Here is an 8915-nt window from a genome sequence, read left to right as displayed (position 1 = left end):
CGCAAAAAACAGTGGGATGGTGTGATTGTTCATGTCAAAGAGGTGTGGGAAACTATTGTACAGGCTCCAAACATTACAGCGGAAGACGTTGACTCTGATGTTGAAGAGATTGAAGGATTGCTTGACGTCAATGAACTCCTTGGTGGTATTGATCCTTATGAAATGGTCAATCCAAATGAAGATCTGGTTTGATTTCAATTGTATCATCTTGATTAAGTGTTTCGTTTCAAGGGTTTCATGAGTGTAGTTGATCGTGTTGTATGTTGTTTCATCGTTCATAACTCGGTCCTTTTGATTCGATTGAAAAGTTCGGTAATGAGTTGTGTAAAGATATTCATTTGTTGAACATCAAAGATTTGTTTGTTGAGTGCTTTGTTGACATTGGTTTTGGCTTGATAGCCGCGTTGAGGATTGTTGGATTATAAGTACATTGAGACCGTTTGTTGTTGATACCATTCCAGAAGACAATGTGAGCAGTGAATGGGTTCGACTCGTTGGTTGAAACTGGTTCATTCAGTTCGTTTGTGTTGGAGTTGAAAGGATCAATGAAAGTTCATTTGACTTGTGATATGTTGGACTGGTGAGAAGTCGCTCAGACTGATCTGAGTAAAATTACAATCTGGGAGCAAGATTGGTCTGGGGCTTGGAGCATTCTGTGGACTGATCTGAGATCACTCAGATCAATCTGAGCACGTTCATCAGATCAATCTGAGAGCGCGCAGATTGATCTGAGATCACTCAGATTGATCTGAGAGTGCGCAGATTGATCTGAGAGTCCTCAGACTGATCTGAGTGATCTGACCTCTGTGCTCTTTGTGAATTCAACTTTTGATATAAGTCAAAAGTTGATAAAAATGGTGCTATGGACACTTCTGATACACAAATTTTTTTTGGGAACTTGTAGTTGACTTTGTGAGTGTGGAAAAGGTGGGATAGTTTTGATCTAGATGATCTAGCGTGATCTAGCACAGAGGTTTGAGTCCGGGTCTGATGAAAGTGCGCACCGTTTCATAGAGTGCGTGCTCGAAAGTTTAAGGCGCCACAGGTGGGCGTCTGACGTAAAACCCGACATTACGCTGGTCGCCAAAAGTTTTTTTTGGCAAAACCTGACATTTTTGGTCAGATACCTCCAAGCAACGGGCCCGGAGGAAAGCCTTGATACCCGGTTAAAAGCCTCGAAACCCGGGTAAAAGCCCCGGTATCCGCAAAAAAGCTCCGGTCATTCGAAAAAACCCACACTGCTGTGGGTTGAAACCCGATAAATGTCACAAAAGGACCAATTTCCCAACATTTTTGGTCAGATACATATGCGTGGTAAACCTCCCAAAACCCAAAACCTGACATTTTTGGACAGATAAATTTGAGCTCAAACAGGCCAAAACCTGACATTTTTGGTCAGACGCCTTAGTAAAAGCATTCCAGGGTCCTATTAGCACAGCAAGAATTATAGCAGGGATAGTACATAATACACCTATAGCTCAATCCTGTATTTGGCTACAGTTCCATGAATACCAAGTTTTTATTTGCACACCTACTGATCCGTCACCTTAAGCTTGGGTCCATTTATGATGTCATAGCATACAACAATGACATAACACAATTTCTTCAGCACATGGGCACTGTCAACATCCACCAGTGACCAAATGGTGGTGTGATACTTGTTGTCTGGGATGCCACTACATGAGAATTCAAGTTTTACTCTCAGTATTAGTGTGCATATATGGAGAAAAACATGCACCAGAGAGTTGTTCTTCTGAAGAATGGGTGCTGCATAACTTGTGTTCCACATGAAAATATCCCCTGCCCTCAACCTAACCGCCTTAACAATCTTAAACTGCTACCCATCTTCACATTAGAGTATAACAATTTCGAGCTTGTGCCATATTCTTATTGGGTTTTTGAGTTTCTCTGAAGTTGTATCATTATCCTATTTCATGGTTTGATAGTTGTAGTAAAACATATTTGGAATCATTTATCATTGATTCAAGGCTCATATGAAAGACACACAGGAGTATAATCATCAGCTACACAATTCCAACAGTATGTGCACCCACAGAGAGTCTCCAAAAAAATATGGAAGAACATGTCTCAAGCTCATACTTGTGGATCACCTTTATGCACACAACCTTTGTTGGAACTCAATTGCCTGAGTTTCAAAAACCCACTCAATAAAGTCAAAGGCCTGGGACCTCTTTTGAGGTTCTTGCAAGTTTCTATCAAAAGTCTTTTGTGTGTGCAAGTCAACGTGTCACATGAATACAGACATGGTGATGACTGCTAAACCAAAGTTGATTTTGTTCAGTCAAACCAGATGAGCAGTAAATGATATGATACCAAATACAACAGTTGCTTATAACAGATTGCCACTTCAGTTCCTATTACACAATAAACTCTGCCAACATGTGATGCAACCAGTTGAAGGAGTAATTGATTAGTGCATGTGGAGTAAACTTTGTTTTTGGTCATCAAGTGGTGATCAATCAGGAAGAGAGGTGATAGTTGTAATAATTGGACCTTTGATTCAATATCATCCTCTTTGAATAACAAATTTTGATCAAAATGTTTTCCTTTGAAGTTACTCAATCTGGCTTCCCAGCAGTTCACCAATTCTTGATTGCTTTTTATGCTGGTATTAGCACCTTATGCTGTGGACTCGGCTTGTTTTGATTGTGTTAGATTTAGTTACTGGCTCAAAACTTTTGCAATTTATCCTAAAGGTTCTTTTCCCTCTCTTCAAGACCTTTATCCTTTTTCACATTCAACTCATTAGAAATGATCATTTGACAGGCATGGTCTGTCTTGTTCTCAATCTAATTCAAAATTGAGCAAAAAAAAAGTGACATATTGAAACATCAGGTAATTAGTAAGCTGAGAAATGAGGAGTTCATGATCTGATCAAAGGAGTGAGATCAAATGGAAGCAAGTTTTCCAAATCAACACTAAGTGATAAAGTGATGAGATAAAAATGTGAATTCCCTTTTTGCACTCCATGAGCAGGTGTAGCATTGGAATTCTTGGCCAAAGTGGATCCATCATTCCCCAGTGTCTTCATCAAATTTGAAAAGTTTGGCTCAACTGTAGTTCAAAATCAGAAATTCAAAATGCTAATAAGCCCATATAAAGTCTATCACAAAGAGAGAAAAGAGAAAGACTGACGGTTTCAGAAAGACTTTTTCTTCTTCTTCATGGGTTTTGGTCTCAGTATATATATTGAAAACAAAAAGAGGCTATCAAAGGTAGATTGAAAATTGGAGTTATGATTTCTATTGGTTTTAAATCAAATTGAGAGATAGAACAATTAAAAACTTTAAATTAACCCTATTGAAGGGCAGCAATTGCCAGGACAGGTTAAATAACTCAACATGGTTGGATAAGCATTGCACAAGTCAGTCTAGCCCAAGAGATCAATGGCTTGAGTGGATCTTGATGTTAAATAAATAGTTTGGCATGAGGAACTGTCTGCATTCCACAATGGTGCAATCGACCATCAACCTGAGAGGAGTAGTAACATGCAGATACCAAGACTGGTAGAGCTAGAGTAAAGGTAAAACAATTGAATGAGTCCCAGGATCAAGTCCAGGTTAGTCAAAAGAGATGAAAGTGCTTGACCAGAGATATAGAGGTGAATCTCTTTGAATAACCTTGTAGTCATTTTCACTCAAGACTGCTTCAAAGATGGTACTGTTCATGACAGGGATAGCAGTAAAGAACTTGAGAGGATTGATATAAGATAAATGGTTCTTCTTCAAATGATGTCCATCTACACCATAATTACCAAGAAAATTACCAGTCCAAGCTTTGTGGATCTTAATAATCATACCATACTTAGGAGAATCTGACACAGCAGATTGAGCAGAGAGACTGAGTTGAGATGGATTGCAGTGTGCAGTTGGAGGTTGAAGACATGCAGAGACAGAACAATCAAGAACTTATATAACTCAACTTCAACCAAGGGTTCAAAGTGTAATTTAGGTTCTTGTTTACTGTCCTGATTCAGAGAAAAGCAATCAAAATAGTTGAGTCAAGTGATCAAGCACTTGAAAAGGATCAATCTTCTTGGAGAAATAAGAGTTTGTATGATATGTATTGATGAGATTTGAGGAAGTTTACTCACATTAGTTGCTGAAGTAGTGTTATCTATATTTTCCATCTTCAATATTCTTGTGTTGGAAATGAAGTTAAGTGAAGTGAAGTGAAGCGTTGATGTTGATGTTGATCAATGAAGTGAGTGGTATTTGATCAATCGGGGTTTCCTCAAAAAAAGAACAACAAAACCTGAAAATTGGATTAATAAAACTATTGAATGATCTTGTAAGTTTTGGAATCAAATGACTGATTCCAACAAAGCTTTTCTCTTGATCTGTGAACAAATTAGGTGATGAGTAAGTTGTGAGATGAGAAGTTGATGATCTGATTAAAGGAGTGAAAGTAAATGATACCAAACTTCCCAAATCAACACCAACTAATAAACTGATGAGATTGAAGTGCAAGTTTCTTGGAGTTCATTCTGTTGGGATTGTTCTAACCAAGTTTGACCAATTGAATTGAATAACATTACTGTATTTCCATTCCAAGGTGGTGATGCGAGTAAGTCTTTGCTTCGCGAGTAATGAGTAGATCTAGATTGTTTGGATGAGAAAAAGATATCGAGTGGTTGTAAGATGATGCAATAAGCTTTTGAGACCTTGAAGTTTTTGCTGTAGATTTTGAAAACAATGCTCAAATAGGAAGTTTTGATTTTTGAATGCTCTTCTAGCTAAGCAAGAGTCATTCCTTCAAATAGCTGAAGGTTGAGGTGAAGGTGGTGGGTAAGGCCGTTCAGATGAATAGGATCGAGGTAATGTAATCCACAAAGAGCTCGATCTGAGTAGGGGAGCTTCGTTGGGTAATTTTTGATTAGTACGCAGCAAATTAAAAAATCCAATCATCGCCAACCATTTCGGGACGTACAAATTCATATGGGGGGCCATTTGTAGCATGCTAAGATCTCTGGAGGAACCTGTCTCGAACCAAATTTTCGTAATTTGTCACGTGACCCCCTCCGTGACTGCGCAAGTAGTCATCCAACCCATTCTCCTAACGATTTTTCCCTCAAACCGATTTCACTCTTTCCAATTTTCTCATCACTTCTCTCAATCTTCCCCCTTCGGTCGCGTGTTCCGATGGACGAAGGATCCCAGGATCCTGATTATCAGGACGGCTTGATAGCTCGCGACGACGTGTCAAACTACAATGACGCGATGGATGCGGTAGTCGCGTCGGATCTGACGGATCTAACGACGACGACTACCACCCCAAAGTCGCGCCCCCCATCCTCCAGGACCACCAGCAAGGCCACTCCTCTCGAGAGGGTCTCCCTTCCTTCCCAGGCTCTCCTAGGTTCGGGATCGAACACTCCAGCGCCTCTGGAAGGATCCAGGAAACGCCATCGTCAAAGGGCTCCCTCGGTGAGCGCCTTAGACGAGACCGAGGACATCACAGGGACTCCTCGCTCGACCAGAATTGCTCGGTTGTTCCCCGGAGGGTCAGGTGCCTCGGCTAAACCACTCGGGGTCCTAACTCAGAAGCTGCTCAATGTGGCTAAAGCCACGTTAGTTCCAAAGACGAAGAGAACCAAAGCGGTCAACGTGGACGTCGAGTCGGCAGCTGACATATTAACGCTGGCCGGCTTGATCCACGAACAAGCTAGCCTCATGGAAGCTAGACGGGTGGTGTTTGATCCAGATCGCCCAACAGCTCCCACCCCCACCACCTCCTCTCTCTCATCGAACGCTCAGTTCGATTTTTGCAATTCAATGTGGTCTGAAAAGTTTGATACGCTTGCCGATCAGGTAGCAAAGCTAGTATCGGTCGTTATCCCAGACCAACAACAACAATCAAACAAAACGCAACAAGGTCCAGCAAAAGGTTCATATGCCTTGGCTGCCTCAAAACATGCGCCGGGTGCTTCTCAACCACCAAAACAACACCAGTCGAGCACTCAAGCCCAACCAAAAAAAGGAGCCCGTCCGAAAACGGAAGCCTCGCTCACGCTTAACCAAATAGACCCAAAGAATATCGCGGGTGAGGGTAAGAGCATTCCCGAGCTCATCAAGATCCTCAACAATGTGCTGAAGGAATGTAACATAAAAGTTACACCGGAGGATGCGTCTACCATTGTAGTTCGCAACATCCACCGGCATCCGTCCAACGACCTAGTTGTATATTTGGAAAACCAAAAACAGGTCCAAGCCTTGCGAGGTCAAGAATCGAGCTGGCTCCCTAAAATCTCCCCATATCTATCAATCAAACAAGAGGTCCACTCCGTCATAGTGCATGGAGTACCGACCACATTTAACCCCACGCGTCCAGAGGACGTAGAACTCCTAAAAACATGCAACGGCGACCTTCTCGACAACGCTCTCTTCGTGAGATGGCTGAAGAAAGATACGGCTGACATCACAGCAAAACGACATTCCTCCCTGTTGATTGGATTCAAAACACTCAACGAGGCCACCCTTGCTGTTCGCACAAAGGTGTGGCAGGGGAGAGGACGCCACCGAACAGAACTGAGCGGGCCTCCCCCCACTCGGTGCTTCAATTGCCAAGGAGTGGGACACACAGCGGCAGCGTGTAAACTAGCTCCCATGTGCCCATACTGCTCGGGAGAACACCATTCTCATAATTGTCCAGTCAAAGGTACCACTGCCATGAAATGCATTGCCTGCGCGCGCGGCAAGTTGAAAGCAGATCCTGGCTCCAACCTACCGCGTCTCTTTAAAGAGAACCATGCAGACTTCCTGCATCACCCCTTTGCGCCCACATGTCCTGTGAGAATTGCGAGCAAGTTCCCCCCTCACAACCCCAGTTCATCACCGTATATCCAGGTGGTTGCCCAAGAAAACTCATCAAACACTCAATGTTAGAGAAACTGATGACTGAAAAACTCAATATTGACAATTCAGCGGGTGTTCTACAATTGAACTGCAAGCACAGCAAATACGTTACCCATTCCCTTTTTAATTCAGAGCTCACTTCCCTTTTTTCCATTCTTTCAATCCAAGAACCGTATGTTAACCCCATTGACAACATGCCACTTAACTTAAGCAACTGGTCTCTCATCTGCCCAAATCCGAGTTCCCTTGCGGAAAAGGACAGACCACGAGCCTGCCTATATGTAAGGCAAGACCTCAGTCCCATCATCAATCCTATTTTTTCGCCCTCAAGAAACCTTGCAGCGGCCACCATCACAATCAACAAACACACTATCTTGATAGCCAGTGTATACAATCCTCAAAAGACGCTTGACGGCTTTGAGGCCTTTACCGAACTGCTTTGGCAGGCTCCACTAACCACACAACTCCTTCCCACAATATGTACCACAGACTCGAACCTCCACTCACCGCTGTGGAATCCTAGCCATAGCAAGACCAACGACCAAGACTCCGAAAAATTGATCGACATGATGACGAACTGGGGCCTCGTCCTACGGTCTCCAAAGGGTGTTCCAACCTTCGGTGTTTGGTCAACTCAAACCGAAGGAACCTCCATTGACCAGGTATGGGTGAATGAGGATATGGACGACACCATCATCACATGCCTCATCGACGAAGATGACGTTGCCAACCATCAATCCGATCATCAAGCACTAATTACAGTTTTTTGCACGAGACCCAGTGACAAAAACTCTCCCAGTTCGCAGCCCACAGCGAAAAAGAACTGGAGCAAGGTCAACAGTGCCCAACTCAAACACGATCTTCCAGCTCAACTCCCCAAGTTACAAACTCTTTCGACTCGCGAGGAAATCGATGAATTCGACAACTCACTGCGCGAAGCCATTGTCAACGCGCTCAACAGTAACTTCCCCAAGAAGGCAAGATACGGCAAGCACAAAGCTTGGTGGCGACCAGAAGTCTTGGATCCACTGAGGAAGGAAGCCTCCAGGTTACGACGCATAGCAAAACAAGAATGCACTGACGAAACGCAACTAGCCTACAAAAAAGCCCGCAACACATTCAACCATGCCATTGACAAAGCTAAGGAGAATTCGTGGCATCTTTTTCTTTCGACTGTTGACCACACCAATCTCTTCCAGGCAAGACGGATTGCTTCAGGCAGGAAGGCCTCATCCCTGGTCAGCACAATCATCACCGCAGATGGCATCACCTGCTCAACCAACGCCGAAAAAGCAGCCGCTCTTTTCTCTGCAACATGCATTGCTACAGCCCCCTGCCGGCTTGACAACACAAACCACCTATCCTTCCCAATTGACGAATCTCAACGCACGACAGATGAAATCACCCCACCCTTCTACTCCACCATCACGGTTGAAGCAATAGCTGCGATCATCAATGATAGCCCCCCCAAAAAGGCTCCAGGCGCGGACGGAATCCAGAACTGGGTCTGGAAGCTGGTATGGGATAAAGTTAAGATACATGTCAAATACCTTTTCCAATGTGTTACACTCACTGGCTTCATCCCAAGCGCCTGGAAAAAGGCAGTCACAGTCATGATACCGAAGCCTGGGAAATCGGATTACACACAGGCTTTGGCTTACCGACCAATCGCCTTACTCGCAACGCTGAGCAAGTTATACGAGAAACTGCTAACAGTCCACCTCTCACAATACGCCGAGAACCTTGGGATGCTCCACGATGGCCACTACGGTGGAAGGCCAGACAGGTCGAGCCAAGAGGCTCTAGTCCATTTGGTAGCGTGGATCAAAAAAGAATGGTCCAAAGGACGAGTAGTAGGTGCACTCTTTGCTGATGTTAAGTCCGCTTTTCCATCAGTACACCACCCTCGACTGCTGGACACCCTCGAGAAAAAGGGTATCAACACCCAAACAATCAACATTATCCACGATTTCCTGACATCGAGATCAACATTCCTCACCTTCAATGGCTTCAAATCCCAAGACTTCCCTCTCGACCACG

The sequence above is a fragment of the Melampsora larici-populina genome, assembly GCF_000204055.1.
Source record: "Melampsora larici-populina 98AG31 unplaced genomic scaffold MELLAscaffold_150, whole genome shotgun sequence".
NCBI lineage: Eukaryota > Fungi > Basidiomycota > Pucciniomycetes > Pucciniales > Melampsoraceae > Melampsora > Melampsora laricis-populina.
The sequence above is the reverse complement of the archived record's forward strand: the minus strand, read 5'-3'. Positions refer to the sequence as shown.